General features: G+C 50.7%; 1 protein-coding gene across 7 annotated transcripts in view; it reads left to right on the forward strand.

Annotated features, from left to right (window-relative positions):
* Positions 1-1,195: 1,195 nt before the first annotated feature.
* The window catches only part of STEAP3 (STEAP3 metalloreductase), a 44,798-nt gene continuing 25,619 nt past the window's right edge, over positions 1,196-20,374 (forward strand). The window contains exons 1-2 of one of the 7 annotated variants that reach the window (XM_050916682.1): positions 1,196-1,333; positions 2,093-2,178. The gene's annotated coding sequence lies outside the window, so the exon portion shown is untranslated. Of the gene's footprint in view, positions 1,334-2,092; positions 2,179-17,982; positions 18,841-20,374 lie in introns of those variants that run through there. The other 6 variants (XM_050916683.1, XM_050916681.1, XM_050916687.1 and 3 more) reach the window with 6 other exon arrangements.

The following is a 20,374-nucleotide window of genomic DNA, read 5'->3' on the forward strand; positions in this document are numbered from 1 at the left end:
CCTGCAGGCTGGGGACTGAAGGGGAGGCCCACTCAGGCCCAAACTTTCCTAAGTCACATTCCTTGCAGCTGTGAGGGAGAAGAGGAGTTCCTGAAAAGTTTGAGCTCCAAATGCCCAGTCTTGGATCTCAGGAAAGAAACACCAGGTTTAAAAATCACATAGGGTCATACACATACTCTGGTTAGCGCCCATTGCTCTCGAACAATAGCTTTGTTATCAAGCAAAGACTCTAATGCAGAGGGGAAATACAGTGGCTGTTAAAAGCCTTTGTGCCTCTAAAACAGGGATCGGCAACCTTTCAGCAGTGCTGTGCCGAGTCTTCATTTATTCACTCTAATTTAAGGATTCGTGTGTTGGTAATACATTTTAATGTGTTTTAGGTCTCTCTCTATAAGTCTATATATTATATAACTAAATTATTATTGTATGTAAAGTAAATAAGGTTTTTAAAATGTTTAAGAAGCTTCATTTAAAAATTAAATTAAAATGCAGAGCCCCCCGGACCGGTGGCCAGGACCCAGGCAGTGTGAGTGCCACTGAAAATCAGCTAGTGCACCACCTTCGGCACACGTGCCATAGGTTGCCTACCCCTGCTCTAAAATCACAACCCTACCAGTAGGATTGCATCTGATGAAGTGGGAATTCACCCATGAAAGGTTATGCTCCAATACAGTCTATAAGGTGCCACCAGACTCTTGTCACTTTTTACAGATCCAGACTAACATGGCTATCCCGATACTTGAATCCTACCAGTATGAGCACAAAATCCCAGCATTAACAAAGAGTATGTGTGTTTGAGAGGTGTTTTGTGTTTAATATTGCAGCAACTTCAAAGCAGCCTGGGGCTTCCCTGCTGCACACCTGATCTGGGCCACCTGAAGGAAAGAAGACTGGGCCGTCTCTTGGTGCGGCTTGTACAGTGCCTGGCACAATGAGGAACCAGGCAACTGCCATAGACAGAGCAAACCATGGGAAGCCAGGGAGAAGCTCCATTCCCAGCCGGCTGGCTCTGGTCTGCGGCATGCAGCAGATCAGCCTGGCTTCACAGCCAGGAGCTGGCCCCGGAGATGAAACCGGCGGAGACAGTCACCGTGAAGCCTGCCTCGTGCCCCAGCCCCAGCCCGCAGCTCGGCCGGCCTGCACCCCGGCTAGTCCCCTGGCCCCGTGCCCGCAGCAAGGGGCAGGAGCCCGGGGCGGGCTCCGGACGCGGGTGCGGCGGCTGGCACATGGCGCCCGGGAGGAGGAGCTCCGCGCCGCGCATCACGGGGCGTTAGTCGCAACTACCCAAAGTAGGCGCCCCGCGCTGCCCGCTCGCTGCCCGGCCCCGGCGGAGGTGAGTGCACGGCCCCGGGGCCCGATCCGGCTCCGGGCGGGTAGCGCCGCGCCCCTTGCCGGCCCGCCTGCCCTCGGTGGTAAATGGGGACGGGGCGGGGGCAGCCGGAGTTTTGCTGCTGCCCGGGCTGGCAGACGGGGGCTGGGGCGCGCGGATCCGTGCAGGGCTCCAGGGAGAGCGGGGCTGGTGATCCCGACCCCGCATCCGATCACCTGACCGAATGGGGGGGGAGCTGTGGCCGGGCTGCGCTCTCCTCCCACCCTGCTTTGGGGTGAGGGGAGTTTCTCCCCCCTCTACAGCCCCTCCTGGCTGCTCAGAAGCCCCCGGACACAAGTGGAGGGGCCAGACCCTGCTTCCAGTGTGACTGGATCGCACGTGGCCAACCCCTGTCCTTTTCCATTCGTCCTGGAGTGTTAGCGCTCCGGCCCGGCCCGTGGGCGTTGTGCCCTAGGCGCTCGGATGGCCACCAGGATGGCCTGCTGTTACTGCCACCGGGGCCTGGCTTTCTTAAAACAAGTGGGGTGCGACTGGGCGTCTGGGTCATGCACCGCCCCGGGCAAGAGCCACAAGCAACACATCTTGAGCCTGATTTTTCCCTCTGTGACTCTAGTTGGTGTATTCAAGTAACTTGTTTCAAATCAGGGAGATGGTATTGAACTTTAATTGCTTAGTTATTTGTGCATTAATTCACGGGTGTTTGAGACATCATCTGGTGTCCGTGGTTTTCGGGATGGAAGTATTTGGTTTTTTTTTTTTCAGATCACAGCGTCCACTCAAACGAAGTTGATTTAGAAAAGAGTTAGAAGTGCTTTCGGGAAGTATCTGCCCTGAATCCTCCTGCCAGAGTCTGTGGTTTTACAGTTATATATTCCATTTTATTTTTTTTTAAATTCTTCACTGTTGCTGTGTGAAACGCCCAGACAAATGGGGGCAGGGGAGATTGACAGTCTACATCGGGGAAAAGAGAAACTGACTCTACATTAAGTGCTGTCAAATGGACTCAGAAAATAGACTGAAACCAGATAAAATAGCTTTTCTCCAGCCCAGCTGTAGCCATCTTAGATGTGTCAACAGTCGGTTTAAAAAAACCACTAAACAGATCTGTACATTTTAAATTGACTGTGTCCCTTTAACAATAATTTACCCTTATACGATATATACTTTGATGCAGGGCCCCCAAAGTGCTTTGCAAATTTTACAATCTTCATGTATTAGATGAGGAAACAAGCCACAGAAGTGAGATGACTTGTCCAAGGTCACATCGATAGCAGAGGGAGGAATAGAAATTCCATTTGAACAGAGAGATAATGGCAATAATTATATTATCACCATAGCTGCTCTGTAAAAGGAAGAATGCTTGAAGGCCACAGGGGAGTTTAGTTTGTGTTCAGTCTCAGATTAGTTAGAAACAAAGAACAATATATCAGGGTATAAATTAAAGAATCGGTGTGGGAGTTGTGGTCTGATTCTGGAATGACGTTTGTTCCTTGCCCAGGCCAGTAGAAACTCAGGAGATTTCTGAGTGCCATGCTTGTGATCCAGGAAAAGGAGGAAGTTTGCCTACCACTTAGCTATAGAAACATTTCCTTCCAGAACACCCACTGAGTGGATTGGCACTGGCATTTGAGTAGGCTGTTTGTCCTACCTGTCAGATGGTTAACACCTTGTTCGCAGAACACTGAAAGAGAAGGAAGGGAGAAATGGGGGCACCTGGTAGGGTTCCTCAGAATCAGTCATTCTCAGCCAGTCAGCACAGCACAGAGCTGCAGCCCATGTGACATCCTCAGGGCCATACAGCATGGCGGTGGGTGAGCCATGGGCTTGGGGAGGCTAGCCCCCACCCTGGCCCACTCTTTCCACCTGAGGCCCAGCCGACCCTTCCCCTCCAAAGCCAGAGGCCCTCTCCATGCAGCTGCCAGCCCCCCCCCACACTTGCAGGTCACCCGAGGACATCCAATTGCAGAGCACCCGGTGGGTGGCACAGCCCCCCTCACCCCCAGCTCCAGAGTGCCAGACGGGCAGGTGGCACACATCCCCGCCCCACCCAGCCCCAGAGTGATGGGTGGGCAGCATGCAGCCCTTCCTTCATGCCCCTTCACCCAGCGCTGGGTGATGTGGTCCCAATGCCAGGGCCCCCCCCAGCGCTGGGCAGTCCTAGCCACCCCAAGTCCCAGCTGCCCTAGCCCCAGCAGGCTTCCCTTCCTAGAATAGGAGCAGCCTGCCTGGGCTGGGGCCAACTAGCAGCAGGAGGGGACTTTAGGGCAGGATGTGGCCGGGGCCATGCTGGGCTGTTTGGGGAGGCACAGTCTTCCCCAGCCTATTATATGCATCACCCATGCATGGGCTGCAGGTATAACAGCCCAGGGAAGGCAAAGCCTTCCTGGTGCAGCCACTCCCGTGGGACCCCTCAGCTGCAGTGGTCCTGCCTGCTCCCAGGGCCCCCAGCCTCCCCCCACTGCCTGCCTACCTGCACTCACCTCTCCACCCCAGCTCCCTGCTGCTTGCCGCATCACTTCTCCTTGGGCAGGGGAGTGAGAAGGGGCGCTGCAAGTAAGCGGCAGGAGCGGGGGTCTGGCAGGGGAGTGAGGCAGCTCCGCTGGACATGGGGCCACTGGCTCAGATGAGGGGAGCATCTTGGCTTGGTGCTCAGGGAGTGGGCAGGGGGGAGCCGCTCGGCTTGGCGCTCAGGCAGGGAGAGCGGCACAGCCTGGCACTGGGTGCGGCACGGTGTGGCGCTCGGCGTGGCGCTGGGGCTGGAGGGGCTGGCCCGGGGTGGCTGGGGTGGGCGAGCCAGGGCTCCTCTGGTCACAGGGGGCCTCAGAGCTCCTTCTGTTGTGGGGGGAGGGTCGGGGCTCTGATGTGCAGGAGGGTGGAGCCTTAGGCAGAAGGGGTGAGGCCTGTGAACTAGCCTCACCGAAGTGGGGGTTCACCCGCCACCCATGCCATACAGGTAGTATTGGATGCATCCCACAATGGTAAATAGGTTGAGAACCACTGCTCAGGCTCCTCAAGGAGAGCAACCTTTTTTGGAGGTTAGATGTGCTGAAAGAAAAATATTCCAAGAAAAGGAAGGGAGGGAAAGGGCACCATATATAATACAGGCCTTGATCTTGCAGTTGGCTCCATGCAGGCAGGCCCACATGGACTTAAGTGGGACTCTGCACAGGCCAAACTAGTTGCAGGATCAGGTCCATAGGATTTAAGATTTTTTCCTATTTACATCTGTGTATGTATACATAAATGTATTGTTAACACGGGGCTGTCCTTGTATAGTAACAACAGAACACTAACTTGGGTGGAGGCAGGAATCACAGAGCCAACCGACTGTGATTCAGAGAGCCAGACATGCAGGACAAGTGTACGCTTCAAATTACTTCAGTGGGACCATCCAGAGAACTGACCACTCTGTGTAGACCTGAGCACATAGATAAGAGTTTACAGGATCTGAGATCCAGGTGCGGTGAGTTGTTGGTTAAAAGGCAGGAAGTTCATGAAAGCATGTATTATTTATATTGCAGTAGTAGCAGCTAGAGGCCTGCTCCTGCAAGCTGGGTGTGGCACAAGCATATCACAATGCACCAATGGGCATTTAAATCGGTATCTTCCAAATGAGATTTGTGCATTGCAAAGTGCCATCCTATGGAGAGAAATAAAACCTAAACATGCTGGGAGGAGGAAGAAAGTAGGTAGCTTATAGTATCAAAATTCCTGTTGATTTAGGATTTTTAAAATAAGATTTAAATACCACCCCAGGCCTTAGTTTCCTCATCTCTTTTAACAAACTACAGTTGACATAAAAACCAGGTACAGTAAAGCCAGATCTGATATTAAATATACATGTTTGATTTGCTGTGTAATTGTAAAGAAAAAAGTTGCAAGTGATGACTTAAAGATACTTATGCAAGAAATCACAGGAAAATGTGCCATTTGAAAAGCTTTTTAAAAAAAACTCAGCATATACACACACCTCATAAGGAACTGGGCTTTGCAACTTTACATAAAAAAACTCATAGAAACACCCTCAGAGTCTAGTAAAAGGAGTGAAAATTTTCTTCTCTCAAACCCATTTGGCCAAGGTTACTAATGAAACCGACTTGCTGGAGAAATGGAAAAGATGCTGATTGCTATGGTGATGAAATATGACCTTCCCAGAATAAATAAGCACCAGCTTTTGTAGGAATCAGTTTATCATCCTTGATTATGACATTCGCCAAGCCAAACTAGTAATGGAGGTAGATGCTAATTGGTTTTCAAACTGAAACGCTACTGTTCTTCATGGTGTGGTTTCTCCTCCCTCCTTACACTGACTAGGGCTCTTCTCTTGCTGAATGGGCATTAGCAGTGTAGCCTAGTGTAGACAAGGGAAACATTTTCAAAAGCAACAAGTCACCTGGAAGCTTCTGAACATTTTAACCAAGGTCTTAGAAAATAATACAGAAAGCACAATTCACCTTTGGTTCTCCAGCTTCTCCTAACAGATTTTCAAAATCTCTACCTGAAGCCTGGATCATGCAAACATTTTATACATGGTCACCTTTATCCATGTGAGCATTTCCACTGAAGTCACTGGAAGTACTTGCATATGTAAAGTTACTCATATGTACTGGGGCACAAGGCATTTCTAGTGTGTCCATTACCAAAGTATCTGGGCACCAATTATTTATAATAAAAAGTACCATCACATATCAGTAAGCATCATTTATTATTTAGAATGAATTAACTTATTTCAGGACATTTCTCTCCCAGAGGGAGCACTCTAATAAACTTAACTATAAAATATGTATTAAAGACTCAAGAAAATAATACCAGATGGATAGAACCTAAAAGCAATAAAGCAGCAATTAATGTATCTTGCTAAGGGCCCTCTGAAATACAAAATACAGTTTAAAAGGGGTCTATTACCCTCCTTTTGCCTCACCAAAAATGGGATCACGGAGCCTACAAAAGTATGTTCCATGTTCTGTCAGTCTCTGCAATCCGTAGGTCCAGCAGTGCCTTGCCCTCTGACCTAAGGACAAGATGGTATAGAGTGAGCTATATGATCAGTAATGTGTTTGGACTCACTCCAGCAAGGGCTTTAAAGTTAAAACTCCAAAGATCTCTCTGTCTTGGTAATTGGTTTGCCTGCTCCCTGCTGTAGCAGAGGGGGTGATGGAAGCAGGAGTCTTGTAGGTCAGTCGGCTGATTAAAGAGATGAGAGTAGAGTGGTAGGCAAGTGCTGTGTTTGTTTCTCAAGCTATCTGATGTGGGGGACCAGCAATTTTTTTTTCCAATGTGCCAGGGACCGGTGCCATATTATTATCCTATTCGACACTCTTATGAGGAAACTCACCACAGACCAGCAGCCGATGGCTCATGGACCGGCAGTGGTCCGTGGACCTCCACTTTGAGAAGCACTGTTGTAGAGGACAAGGAGCTGGATTATACACTGAAAAAGCGATTGCCCATTTAATGACAGGGCAGTGATCCAGCCAGTAGGTCCACACATCGGTAGTCAGATAGGTAGCACAGTGGCTCTAGAGCTCTTTTATCTGAGGTTCATCCCTGCCCCAGAGAACATACAACCATAGTATTTGCTGCTTTTAGACCAAGCTTTCCTTCTTCCCAGACATGCCTCCTGACCCCCAACTCAGCAAAGTTAGACTGAATTCTAACTGTCTTCCAACAGATCTGCCTTTGAACTGTTCGCTTCTTTGGCCTTCACCGGCACCGTCCAATCCTCTCTTTGCGAGCAGAAAGAAAACTCTGGCTGCTTCTGATATCCCTTATCTCTCTTCCCTAGGTTCATGCTGTTCAACCCGCCTACCACACACGCCCTTTTTCCTTGCGGGATGTCTTTCTCGCTACACTTTCCCCTCGCTCGCTCTTGACTGTAGCTTTGGAAAAGCTTTAAGTTGGCTATTTGGACAATACAAAGACGGCCACTAAAAAGCAGGCTAGAGGATCTCTAATAAGCTTGTACGTATGGATGTGCTGCTGTCACAGAGGATGCTTTGCTTAATGGCCAGAGCTTTACATTTGAAACACCTGGACTCCCTTGGACCACAGTCCCCATCCCAGCCAGGCTGACTCAGTCTTCTCCCTTCTGGGCTGGGTAATTAGAGTGCGGTGCTGAAGTGTTTGGGATGAGACCTTACCATCAAGGCCCTGTGTCTTTTGTGTAGGCATTTAACACCCTCAGTCCATAGCACTTTTCATAACAACAGGGGGTTGCCATGTAAGATCCTTGGCCAAAATATCCCCTCCCTGTGCCACGGTATTGCTTGACTCTAGCTGGTAACTGCTCTCCGCCTCAGAGTTGGCTGCATATCAGTAAGGGGCTTTGGCATCTCCTGGCTCAAAAGGCAATATATATACTCAAGATCTATCATTGGTCAGCTAGACGGATGCCACCAGTAGAAAGCTAGGGAGTACCTGTTTTTCTGGGTTGTTTTTTCCCCTGATTTAAGTCCCATCTGAATGGCAAGTGAACCTCTTCACCAGGTGAACTGTGAGGAAACAGCTCAGACTAAAGCGCTGTCTGTTCGGCGCTGATGGTATTTTACTGGGCGTGGTGCTGCTTCTGTCTGGTGGGGTTTGGCATGTTTACAGCCTTCAAAGAGTGTGCAAAGAGTAGCAAGACTTCCTTTTTGCATATGCCTGGTGGCTTGGGCTCTGCTGTTTGTACCTGTTTCTTACGGCTGAAAAGAATCAAAGTCCACAGCCTAAAATGGAAAGCTGTTGTAATGAAATTGCTGGGTCGTAACCACCACCTTGAATGTGCTGTGTTGAAATCTAGCCAGGAGAAGGCGCTATATTGCACAGTCCAACTGCTAGCGGTAGACAGCTCCATCAACACTAGAGAGCAGGTAAAAGTAGTAGCTTTCTGAGGGGGAGTGGACTCGGCAGAGAATCAGGGGCTCTGTGAGAGCAGGAGCCGCAGGCCAGAACCGGAAGGAGCTGGCTGCAGAAGGAAGGCTGGGCAGTGAGCAGCCTGAGAGCTGGGACTAAAAAGTTAAGAGCCAGTCAAAGCATCAGCCTGCTGCTGGCAGAAGCCCACCAGGAGAAAGAGGATATAGGACAGCATTGTGCAAGCAGGAGTGGGGTAAATGCACATGTGGATACCAGGAGACCATGGGCAAAGCCAGAGGTCAATTCTAGTGGGCTCTGTAGGCCAGGGCTTGACCCTGTCTAGGCAATGGATGGGCTGGAGGGAGTATCCTTAGCACTAGGCCTGGGGAATCCCATGGGGCAGTTATTTCACAATGGACATCCCCTAGAGTCTGGGCTGAGCTTTCGTTGTGACTGTTGACGTTGTTGTGCCTAGAGTATTTGCACCTTTTAGGAACAGGCAGTCCTGTTACTTACTCAAAATGCATTGTGTGTGTTAATGGGGAGCACCAAAGACTAGAGTCTGGTGCTTGGACGCACGTGCTATAGGAACTCCAATCTTGCAGTACGCAGAGCATGCTGCCAGACATGCAGAAAGCACTGCTGTACCACAGCCATTGCGGCAACGCCCCACAGTGGCAACAGCTACAGTCATAATTTATTTATGGGTAGCACAGCCTTGCCAAACTCACCGATGGCAAGACATTTTTGACAGGTGACTAAAATATTAGAGCTTGGGGTTTTTTAATCATTGTTGGAATGGGTGAACAAGGAGGTTATGTGTCTGGGCTGGTAAATGTCCATAGCAGTATGGAAAGGCACATGTGGCACTAAAAGCGTGCAGGGTGTTTCTTGGACACATACGAAGATAAGATCCTTGCACAGATGTGTATACAATCTATATAGAGAAAGACACAGGGAATGGATGGAGTACACAAGCAGACAGAGTGAGTGGTAATATAAGGGTTTTGTTTAAGGTAATGTAATCCGAGTAACCTCTCTCCTTCATCCTTCTGTTGTTTTTTTTTTCAATCCCATCCTCCACTTTCCGTTGCTTCAGTCCCGTTAGATTCCCCTGAATGGTTCCCTGTGTCAATAATTCTCCTCTCCCCACGTCCTTATAGATGAAGTGTTTAAGTGTCATGCCGTTGTACCATGCACTTAAGCAGGGGTGGGAGAGGGATAGAGATAAAGAAGTAGGCAATCTTGTAGTCATAAGTGTACATAGAAAGGATCCCAGCTCCTGAGTGAGGGCCAGGCAGTTGGCAGTCTGGTATAAGTGTCCCAGCGAAGGTTCTGATGTAATTGAGCAAGGGGAAGAGGTGGGGTAGACCCTGGGTTGCAATTGAGCAAAGAGGAAATATTTCTGAACACATTTTGCATAACGGAACACTCCAGATTCTCTCAGCTACCATTCTTCTGCCAGTCTGACCATGTAGACCTCTCTGGGTAGGTGGCTTACTCAGCAGGTGTTTTCACTGTAGACTGGCCAAGAAGGCATCCTGCCTTCTTTTCTATTGACATCTCACATCCTCCACAAGCTTGAGACAGGGAATAATAAAGTGATTCTCAGAGCCCCAAGATGGCTCGGGAAACACTGGTTTGCTGTCCCAAACCAGCTAGCATCAGATTGATTCTTGTGTCTGAGCATAGGGAACAGCTGCTCCTCCCAAATGAAGGGATCCGGCTGTGTGCTTTCGAAGCATCATAAAGGAACCTGAAAACATGGCCAAACCTGTATAAGAGACAGTGTCAGGTCAAACATAAGCAAAAGAGGAGGAAACTACCCTTCCCCTGCCAGGGTCCTTGTATCAGTTAGACAAGCAGGGTAATTCAACGTAACTACAGTCTCTTTGAACTTGATTCTGGCCCTTTTTAATGGGTCTGCCCCGTAGATGTTCCAAATCAAAGGAAAGGTGGGAATCACATGCCCAGAGGTTTCAGAGCAAAACCAGCACTTCAACCTGCCTCCTCCACTCGGGGAGAAGACCAGGCTTATTCCCCTGGCTTATTTCGCAGGATGCCATCCCACAGCCCGGAACTACTTTCCCCAGCAAGCCTGCTCCCTGGGATCCCGGAGAGGGGCTGGCTGGGGACTGCCCTGGGCCAGCCTTGTCCCTCACCAGTGAGAGCAGATGGGGAGGGAGATCCTGCTCATGGAACAACGCTCTCTCTCTTAAAAGCAGAGGCAGCAGCACAGTTTTCTTCCCTCAATCCCCAAACAGCCTCCCCCACAAACCACTGCCTTTCTTTCCATATCACCTACCCACAGTAAGTTTAAGAGACAAAACCCAGCATGTGGGGTAGTGCTGGTCTAGGAGTATTTCCCACAAGTCTCAAAGGGCTGGCATACCCGGTTATGGCAACTTATGGTCTTAAGAGACCACCCAGAAATAGCCACACCAAGAACTCACTGAGTGCAGTTTTTCTGTGTCTTTACTAGACACATCCCGCCCCTCGTTAAGCAACCCAGGTTTGATCTTGACTTGAGGGATTGCTGAAGACAAGTTTTGCTGTCTCTGAACTCTCCACAGATAATAATGACAGGACTCGGGCTTGCATGTAACTTGACTCCAAACACAATCTGCATGCATGAAAGTGGAAAAGATTTGCTCTCTGTTAACAGTCTCAGGAAGGAGTGCATCCTTGCATCACACCCATTATCTACAGACTGCAGGGTATTTTTAGATCCCTCTGAGAGGCTTCTTCCATTCAGGTAGTCAGCCTGATACCCCATGCCTCCATTTAGCTGCTATTCCTGCTTTTTGCAGAGGAAAAGCTCAGAAAGGGGTGAGTCACCATTAGATAGTAATTAACGTGATAGGAGCAGCAAAGAAACCAAGACCACAGAAGAAAATGATAGCAGCCACAGGGACTTAAGTTCTCAAGGCTCTTGCAAAATATCATAGATTATTAGGGTTGGAAGGGACCTCAAGAGATCATCTAGTCCAACCTCCTGCTCAAAGCAGGACCAATCCCCAAATTGCCCTGTCAAGGATTGAACTCACAACCCTGGGTTTAGAAGGCCAATGCTCAAACCACTGAGCTATCCCTCCCCCCATCTAAACCTCTCATCTGTGAGATGAGAATAATCATGAAAATAGTCGTCTTCTTAGCCATTACATCAGCCAGATGAGTTAGAGTATTACAGGCATTAACATTAGATCCACCATTCTTCAGTTTGGAGACTCTTCTGCACCTCAGTCATCGTTTACCTCCTTACCAAAACTCATTTTGCTGCATTAACCAGAAGATTAACTCCGGACACTTGTGCCCCAAATCCTCAGATTCCAACTTTATGAAACTTTTATTAGAAAAGAGATCCTGGGGAGGCATTTTATTATTATATCAGTACGCCGGATGCCCGCGGCAAATCCAGCAGACGGTCGCTTTCATTACAGTAGAGCAACAAAGAAAACTGTGTAAACATCTCCTTTGTCATAAAGGAATAAAAGTGAGACCTTTGCCTTTCCCATGTCTGTGCAGGCTATCAGGGGAATCAGTTTCCTGAGCAGAATTTGGCAGAGCAGAGATTCAGGATGTGTGGTACAGCCTGTTAGTAACCCTGCTTAAAAAAAAAAAAAAGCCCTCTAAAATCATAAACTCCTGTCTATTTGTTTTTCATTATTCCAGTTTTGCTTAGTCACCCGCCTTTATTACAGGCAGGGCTCGCAGGGCTGCTTACTGGTTGCCTATCAATTCCCATTATGAGACCCTGTTTTCAGTTGCTTAAAAAACTTTGCCAAACTTGAACTCTTTGGGCTGAAATTTCCTCTGCCAGGTGTCTACTTAGGGGTGAATAACTCTGGACAAATTTAGCCGAAACACTTCAGCCATTTCCAAGAACAAAGCTAGGGAAAAATGTATTTTGCCCCTGTTAAAAAAATCTGGCAACCTTTCTTTGAGAACGCTGGACTGAATGAGGCAGGGGTCCTGTGGGAAAAAATGGTATGTGATCTTATAATCAAAGACTGTATCATAATGCACATGCACAAGGGGTGCAATGAAAGTTGCACAGGCTATTCTGACATTTCCTAACTTCACCTCCCTGCCTTGCACTGTTTGGCAACTGATGTTTTGTGGTGAGGGGAAAAAGGGCTAAATTACTTCTTCCCATTACAAGTATTGCTTTCCCCCTCTTGGTTGCTTCTTCATGTTTTGAGCTTCTTGCATACCAGTCATGTTATTGCCCTGCTACCTGAATGGAAGTGAAAGGACTCCTGGAATGTACAACAGAGTTCAGGATCAAGCAGCTTTGTATAAAAGGCCCTTTTCTTAGCTAAATCTATTCCAGTTTCAACAGGTACATGGCACCTGCTGTGTTCGCCTGCGCAAGCCTCTTTAGGTATGGGAAAGAAACGACATGGCTTCTTTTCACTTGTAACAAAACCGCTGTAGGTGAGGAGTGAATATTTTCGTCTGGTAATGAAAACAGTGAAAGCTAATTTCATGAGTGTAAACGTTAGGATCCAAATGCTTCTTTCCAGATCTGACTTCTTTATAGTAAATACCTGGGAAGCTAACACTGGAAGTTGATGTTTTGCAATGTGAATTAGTAGGGGCAAAAAAGATCCCAATTCTGCAATCAAGTCCATGAGGGTCCAGGGGTCTGTCCACAACTCTCTGATCACAGGATCAGGGCATTAGATTGGACGAGATCATGTCTTCCTTTGTGTTTGTTCAGCACCTAGCACTTGGGCTAGCCCCGAATTTGGGGGGGGGGCCTCAAGCTGGCCCCGTGTAGCGTCCCATTTTCCCTCTGGGAAAATATGGTCACCCTAATAATGGACCTATGATCCTGACCAGGGCTTCTAGGAATTGATATAGTGCAAATGATCTGATAGCTGAGAGGGACCATCTTGGGGCACTTCTATAGTGATTGCTTTTTACTTTTGTTCTGCTTCAAGCAATGTGCTTATTAGCAGATCTGCATAATGAAGCATTTTATCTAAAATGATCCCTAGAAATAGAGTCTGACTCAGCACGGATGAGGATCTGTAGCTATGCATATTTGGTTCAGTCCATGGGTAAGGGGCACCTGTGGTTGGGGCTCTGTGTACTTTTAAATATCCAGTTGAAAATGCCCTCCCCTTATCTCCTTCAGTAGACTGGGTGGAAGAGACAAATACAGGCATTTTAGCCAAGACATTACAGGTCACCCTTGAAACAAGAGGCTGAATTGAAGATAATTATGTAAAAGCAATAGTAAGAGACAGGACTTTGAAAAGTAAAGTTGATTTTCTTAGGCCATATTGTATCATTGTGTTGAAATAGCACTTACTGAGATCACTGCAACAGTCTTTGGTGATACAGTTTGGCTCATTGTCATGTAGAATGACACTGAACTTACTATTAAAGCGACATGTTTTAAAACTAAGATCTTTCACTTTATTTTTACAAGCACCTGCACCAAGACAAGCGTGCGTTGATTCCCCCTTCCTCCCCCCCCAAAAAAACAAGTAGATCCTGTTTATAGCCAACATAGAAACACAGCAGGGGATTGTACCACACTGCCAGTGTATAGGAACTTCAGTTATCCTAATTAAAATCTACAGACAAAAATGAAACTGAGTAGCCTATTTTCGTTATCCAAGATGAGTGGAAAAAGGCCTGGTCTTTTGGTTAACAAACTCGATTTGGACTTGAGAGACCTGGATTCCTTTCCTGACTCTACCAGAGATTCCCTGCATGACCTTGGTCAAGTCATTTTATCTCTGTGCTTTCACCTATCAAATGGGGATAACATTACTTAGTTTCTCTCACTCTTTGCTGTCTGATTCATTTGGACTGCAAGCTCTTTGCATCAGGGAGTGTCACCTCCTATGTGTTTGTGAAATGCCTACCCCAGTGGGGCCCCCAGTCTGTGTTATCACTGGTACAAATAAAAACTGAAATGCAATAAGTACTCAGCAGAAAGGGACAGACAGATCAGATTTTCAGAAGTTATTCACATTGAAGGATCTAAAGAGCTATGAATAGCCTAGCTAGAGGAGGAGTTGAGTTGGCTTTTGGTAACAGAAGAGTGGGAACAGCTTCACAGTTTAGGTTGCCACAACAAGCCTGATTTTTAGTCCCTCCCCCGCCCTTGTAACTTCCTCAATAAGAAACTGATCTTCCTGAAATTTCACACGTCATATCTCACCCCAAGGTAGCCTTGTTTTCTGGCAAGTGTGGTGACAATTGACAAAGGAGTTTTAAAGTTAGTGTTCTCGACATGTATCTGTTTTCCTTTTCAAGCGGATCTTGGCTTTCTCTGGCTCTGGATATCTGCATGGTGAGGCTAGCCTAGAAACCGCCTGTTTGTTTTGTCTGTGCTGACCTTGGGTTCCCATTTGGAGGACAGAGTTAGTGGAGTGGTTTAAAAAAGGTGCAAGCCGTTCATACTTGTATAAAAAGCAGCATTGACGCTGTCAGTATAATAAAGGTTTGTGAAACAGAAACGGACTTGCTGCTGACTTGCAGGCCAAGGTGAGGGGCATGGATTGCTCGGGGTGGTGGTGGAGAAGAGTAAGTGATACCGGGTATTACCCTAGCGTAGGATTCCGGGAGTGGTGTATGGAGAGGGGGACAGGGGCATAGAACGGGGGGGGGGGGGGGCTGTGGGCAGGCAGGATGCTAGAGGAAGTGGGGGCAGGATGCTGGTAGGACACGGAAGAGTATGCAGGGGGATCCCAAGGGCCAAGCAGAGTATGGAAAGAGGGGAGAGAGCATGGGGTAGATTGGACACAGGTGCAGTGGACCAGAAGAGGAATGAAGGGGGGGTGCAGGAGAATAGAGCAGACATGGCTAGTGATGTATAGGGGAGAAAGGGGAGTCATTGAGCAGAGGTGGATTGTATGAGGGTTGATGGGGCAATAGAAGAGAGGGCATGGAAGGAGATGCAGGATTCTGGGAAGCCCAGGAGTCATGGAAAGCCCAGGAGAACATGCAGAAGGGATGATGGAAGGAGAGCATGGGTGGCGGTATACAGGGGAATGAAGGGTGTGTGTTCAGGGGAGAGATGGAAGTTATAATAATCCCAATTGCTATTTAAGGAATCTGTTCCCAGTCATGTAGTTTGTCTGAGATTTAGAGCCTCTCAGAGAAATCTGCTTACCAGGAGATCTAAGAGAGATTTCCTCCCGTCCCACCAGTATTTAAACATAAACTGTTGTTAGATGTGCTTTTGAGGTAGGGTGGGATCCATGAAGGGACTTAGATGTTGCAGTGCTGAGTGTCATGGCACCTAAACTTGTAGACATGTACAAAATAGAAGGAACAACACTGCAATCCACAAAGCCGAGCTAGGCACCTAGGCTCCTAGACAATGGATGGAGGCAGGGCCGGTGCAAGGATATTTTCCGACCTAGGCGAAAATTCCATCTTGCGCCCCCCCCCCCATGCCAGCTCAGAGGGGCTGGGCTCAGAGCTGGGGGTCAGGGCTGTTGGGGGGATGGGGTCAGGGGGTTTCCAGCTCAGAGGGACTGGGCTCGCAGCTGGGGGTCAGGGCTGTGGGGGGGATGCGGTCGAGGGGGTTTCCGGCTCAGAGGGACTGGGCTCGGAGCTGGGGGTCAGGGCTGTGGGGAGGATGGGGTCAGGGGGGGTGCCTGGGGGCACTGGGGCAGCTCAGCTCTGCAGGCTACTGTTCTCTCCAGCTGTCCAGGCACAAGGGGAGCAGGAGCAGGGACCAGCTAAGGACCAAGGGGGCAGGAGCACAGGCACCTGAGGCTGACCTGTGGGGAGGCACTTGCTTACCTTGCCCAATGCATGAGCACTAGGGTCCTCTTTCTTCCTCCGCTCCACCAGAGCACTGCTGAGGCTTTTTTCTTCTCCGTGCCCCTCGCTGGGGCTGACATGGAGGCTGAGCCAGGGGGCAGCCGCGGCTTTCCTCCAGAAGCGAAGCCCTGGTGTTGCACCCCTGTTGCAGGGTCCCTGCCATGTGCCCTAAGCAGAGCTGCGCAGCTCTGCCCAGCTGCCGGTGCCCGCGCCTGCACCGAGCAACGAGAAAAATTGCAGAGGCTGGAGCCCCTGCTCTGGGAGGGAGAGGGATTCTGAGCCTCTGCCTGCAGCTCAGGGATTCCCCTGGGTCAGCGCAGCCGCGGTCAGCCTGAACCTCTGGGCTGCCGCGGCGGCGCGCTGACCCCGGGGGCGCCCTGGGCTGCCGGGCTGCCAGTGGCTCCTTGACCCTGGGGGCGCCCTGGGCTGCCGGGCTGCTGCGCCAGCGCCCCGACCCCGGGGGCGCCCTGGGCTGCTGCGGCTGCGTCCTGACCCCGGGGGCGCCCTGGGCAGCCGGGCTGCCACCCTGACCCTGGGGGCCCCCTGGGCTGCCGCGGCTGCGTCCTGACCCCGGGGATGCCCCGGGCTGCTGGGCTGCCGCGCGGCGGCGTGCTGACCTGGAGGGTGCCTTGGGCTGCCGCGGCGGTGCGCTGATCCCGGGGGTGCCCTGGGCTGCCGGGCTGCCGTGGCGGCGTCCTGACCCTGGGGGTGTCCCGGGCTGCCCGGCTGCCACACAGCGGCGCGCTGACCCCGGGGGTGCCCTGGGCTGCCGGGCTGCCGCGGCGGGTCCCTGACAGGGGCGCCCTGGGCTGCCGGGCTGCCGCGGCTGCGTCCTGACCCCGGGGGCGCCCCGGGCTGTCGGGCTGCCGCCCTGACCCCGGGGGCGCCCCGGGCTGCCGCGGCTGCGTCCTGACCCCGGGGGCGCCCCGGGCTGCCACGGCAGTGCGCTGATCCCGGGGGCGCCCTGGGCTGCCGGGCTGCAGCAGCTGCGCGCTGACCCCGGGGGCGCCCCGGGCTGCCGGCGGCAGGCAGCTGCTGCCGTGGGCAGCTCAGACTGCCTCTCCAGCAGCAGCGGCTGCAACCATTTAAAAAATTTTTTGAGGGCGCCGCTTTTTGGCGCCCTCAAATCTTGGCGCCCTAGGCAACCGCCTAGTTCGCCTAAATGGTTGCACCGGCCCTGGATGGGGGGAGAAAAGTGCCTTAGAATGTGATCCACAAAAGCCTGTGCATTTGGTGCAGAGCTGCCTAAACTTGCCAGTGGAAGATACTGACCATTCCAGGTGAGTGCTCTAGCTAGTGGGCTATGAGTTTAGGGTGGGTTCCTCCTCCCTATGTTGAATGGGATCTGATAGGGCCCTGCACCTGACTTAGGTGGCCGAGCATCTGACTTATCATAGCTTGTGCATTGCTCTAGGGAAGTGGTCTCCAGCCTTTTAAAGCACAAGATCACTTTTTGAATTTAAGTGCAACCCAGGGCTATCCTATCCCTTCCCCCAAGGCCCCATCCTGCTCACTCCATCCCACCCGACACTCCCCATCGCTCGCTCTCCCCCACCCTCACTCACTTTCACCGGGTTGGGGCAGGGGGTTGGGGTGCAGGAGGGAATTTGGGGTGCTGGCTCTGAGAGGGGGCTCTGGGCTGGGGTGCAGGAGGAAGTTTGGGATGCAGGAGAGGGTATGGGATAATGGCTTTGGAAGTGGGCTCAGGGCTGCGGCAGAGGGTTGGGGTGCAGGAGAGGATCAGGATGCAGGCTCCCACTCAGTCAGCGAGGCTAAGGCAGGTTCCCTGCCTGACCCAGCCCCGCACGGCTCCCAGAAGCGGCCAGCAGCACGGCCCTGCAGTCCCTGGAGGGGAGGGGGCACATGGCTCCACGCGCTGCCCCTCCTTGCAGGTACTGCCCCCAAAGCTTCCATTGACTGCAGTTCCCCATTTCCAGCCAATAGGAATTGCAGGGGCGGTACTTGCAGGCTGGAGCAGCGCACGGAGACCCCCTGCCCCTTCCCTCTGTAGGGGCCGCAGGAATATGCTGTTGGCTGCTTCTGGGAGCAACATGAGGCCAGGGCAGACAGGGAGCCTGCCTTAGCCCTGCTGCGCTGCCGGAGTTTTGGCAGACGGAGACTGCGATTGACTGGCAGAGGCTCCACAATTGACCAATCGATCGCGATCTACCGATTGGTGACCACTGCTCTAAGGCTTAGGCAGGAGATAGGTGTCTGGATGCCTAGCTGGAGGCAGCAGTGTGCATGCCCATAGGCAGAAATCTAGACACCTAGGGAATGTTTACTCTGGAAAAACTTAGGCACCAAGTGAGTTTAGGCACCTAAAGGAATCAGTGAAAGTTTTGTGGATCACAGTGGAGCCAAAACTGGGAGCTGGGCACCTAAATCTGAGGCTAAGGTGCCTAAGCATCAGGTTTAGGTGCCTAAATCCCTTCATGGATCCCAACCATAGAGCCTAGCAGCCCCAATCGTGGACATGGGCCAGGACCCCATTGTGTAAGGTGCTGTACAAACACAGAACAAAAAGATGATCCTGGCCCCAAAGAGCTCATAATATAAGACTGAAATAGCGGGGCGCAACCCCACACTTAATTTTAGAAAATATCTTTGTTTCTAAAATATTCTGCTCAGTCTTATTTTCAAACGCTGTTTAATTCTGTGATGCTTTTATTTTTCTCTTCCTTTTGAACCCAAGTAGCGGGAGACAGAGATGCTGTTTATCCTAGAACATTGCAAATGTCCCTGTTTGTTTTGAATGGCAGTTGCAGGACAGAAATGTCACACTACAAAAAGATTATCTTCCAGCACAGTTCACAATCCCTTTGGGAGCTCTCAGAATGCTTTTGAGGTGGCTTTAGACCTATGATGAAATGAGTCCCTAGGTAACAATCATTCTGTCACCCTGAATATTAATTTCCATTCATTTGCCTAAGAGCCAGAGAAGTGTGTCTTTGTTATAGACTAACATTTTGTACATACATTTTATTAGGAAAAGGGGATGGTTTGGGGACTAAGGCAGCAGACTTGGCACTGACTTGGGTTCTACTTGTGGCGCTGCTGTCATACTGGGTAGCCTTGGGCAAGTCATTTAGCCTCTTGGGGCTCAGCCTCCCCATTGGTGATAAAACCCAGTGAATGCTGGGAGACGACAGTCATTAGCGTTTGTAAAGCTTAGAGGGTTGCGTGGACGGAAGGTGCTGTAGATATGCCAAATAATGAGACCTAGGTGGTGTAAAGCCCTTTGTATGTGGGGATTTTTTAAGAGTGTGTCTGTGTGTGTGAGTGAGGGGGGTACATTTGTATTGCTTATGCAAGGTCTGGAGGTAAAAACACTTGACTGAAATTGGAGAAGGCAAGTGCTGCGTAAACTGCATCACGTGCCTCTGCCCAGACACTTTCATTGTGACCCAAGATGCCCTGTCTAGAGTCCAGTTCTAAATCTGAATAACCAGGCTGAGTTGTTTGATGCTCTTTCAAAGTCTCCAAATGTGGATTGGGAGGATACCACCAGCCTAGTGTCCACTTATATGCAACAAGTCTGCTGTCTGTCTTATGTAGATTATAACATCACATTCCCTGCTGCCTGTAAGGGAAATGCTGAGTCCCTGCCCTCTGTGGGGTAGGGGGCCTTCCCAGAGCACAGCCCCTCTAGGCACAGCCTTACAGGCACCCACCCTCAATCCCCTCCTTCCACTGCTATTACATGATCACAACCCACTATGTAAAGTCAAGCTCCCTTTGCTGGGATTCAGTTTTTTCCGCCTTTAGGAACTGCAGCCTGCTTGTCCAGCTTCGCCCTCAATCCTGGCTCCTCCTCCAGATATCTCTGAGCCAGGGAGCTCTGCCAGTCCTTCTGACTCTCTTTGTTTTCTCCTCCTGTCCAGATTCCCAAGCTCACACCCCCAGCTTCCCTCTGGCTAAAGAACGTCACAGCCCTCGAGCCCAGGCTGCATAGCCAGGCACACTCCAAACCACCTTCCCTTTCTCTCCCTCAGTCATGGGAGGCAAGTTTGTAGAAATTTTGGTGGTGCCCAGAACCCGCCCCCCCAACTCCGCCCCCTCAAACTCCGCCTCCACCTGCCTAAGGCTCTGGGCGGAGTTTCAGGGGGGAGGTCTGGAGTGCAGGTCCTGGGCTGAGGATTAGGGTGCAGGAGGGGGGAAAAGGCTTTGGGAAGGAGTTTGGGTGCTGGGTACAGGCTCTGGGCTGGGGCAGGGGTTGGGTGTGCAGGAGGGGTGAGGGCTGCAGGCTTTGGGACGGAGTTTGGGTGCAGGCTGTAGGCTGGTGGTGGGGGTGTAGGAAGCAGTGAGGGGAGCAGGCTCTGGGAGGGAGTTTGGGTGCTGGGTGCAGGCTCTGGGCTGGGGCAAGGGGGTGGGTGTGCAGGAGGGGGTGAGGGGTGCAGACTTTGGGACGGAGTT

The sequence above is a fragment of the Gopherus flavomarginatus genome, chromosome 10 (genome assembly GCF_025201925.1).
Source record: "Gopherus flavomarginatus isolate rGopFla2 chromosome 10, rGopFla2.mat.asm, whole genome shotgun sequence".
Taxonomy (NCBI): Eukaryota; Metazoa; Chordata; order Testudines; family Testudinidae; genus Gopherus; species Gopherus flavomarginatus.